This window comes from Myotis brandtii, unplaced genomic scaffold, assembly GCF_000412655.1.
Source record: "Myotis brandtii unplaced genomic scaffold, ASM41265v1 scaffold643, whole genome shotgun sequence".
Lineage (NCBI taxonomy): Eukaryota > Metazoa > Chordata > Mammalia > Chiroptera > Vespertilionidae > Myotis > Myotis brandtii.
The window spans coordinates 606,549-607,810 of record NW_005370478.1 but is presented as its reverse complement, the minus strand read 5'-3'; positions in this window follow the sequence as shown (position 1 = coordinate 607,810).

The following is a 1,262-nucleotide window of genomic DNA, read 5'->3' as shown; positions in this document are numbered from 1 at the left end:
GGTGTGAGCAGTTATTTACAATTATGAAAGGAAATAAGTCTCCTGTCAGATCCTTATTGACATTCACCCTGGGTCAGTTTTGAAAGTAATCACTGCGAACAAGATTTCCCCTGAAGTAAGAAAGATAGTAGCAGAGAAGAGAGGCCAAGTTTCAGGAAGAAAACATTAATTTTATCATTGCTCTTGTTCTTTTTTATAATACTATACTTTTCTAAATAAACCTACGTTTCTATGAAAATTGAAACTTTTGTTTTTTTGCGGCCCACATAAACCTTGTTTATTTGGCCCATGTTAGCCTTTGAGTTTGACATGTTTGCTCTGGAGAATAAAATATATACATATATATATATAATCACATAGAGGCTGGCAGAGGGGATGAAGGAATACTCAGTACTGGGGGGCGGGGGGCCTGGGGTGAACCAGACGGCCCAGGGCGTCAGCTCCAACCAGCTGCTGCCACACAGGAGTGAAGATGCACCCTTGCCAGACCTTTCCACTTATCTGGAGATCTTTGACCTTCTGCTCTGTATGAAACTCTCTGTTTTTAAATGTTGATGACTAATGCACATATTTTTGGTTAGGCCCAGAACCCAAGTCTATAAAAAAAAATAACTGGTTCCTCCCCTAGCTAGTTTGGCTCAGTGGATAGAGCATTGGCCCGCAGACTGAAGGTTACTGGGTTTGATTCTGGTCAACGGCATGTACCTGGGTTGCAGGTTCTGATCCCTGGCCCCGGTCCAGGCACAAGTAGGCAGTAACCAATTGATGTCTATCTTTCACAATGATGTTTTTCTCTCTTTTCCTCTGTGTCTCTCTTCCTCCCTTCCATTATCTCTAAAAATCAATGGGAAAATATCCTTGGGCGAGGAACAAGAAAAACCTGGTTCCTCCAGTCCTTAACAAAGTTTCATCAGAGGCTCATACGAGGTGAGGGAAATCTATCCTAGTCTTCTAGGGACAAAACCTTTAAATGTCCACATTATATCAGTTTAGCCTTTCAGATACCAAAATATCAGCATCATTATTATCATTCCACCTTCGCACAGTTCTAATCTGTAGAATTTGCTTTATTCTAGTGAAGTAGAAACTGGCAGTTTTTTTTTTAATATATTTTATTGATTTTTTACAGAGAGGAAGGGGGAGAGATAGAGAGTTAGAAACATCGATCAGCTGCTTCCTGCACATTTCCTACTGGGGATGTGCCCGCAACCCAGGTACATGCCCTTGACCGGAATCGAACTTGGGACCTTTCAGTCTGCAGG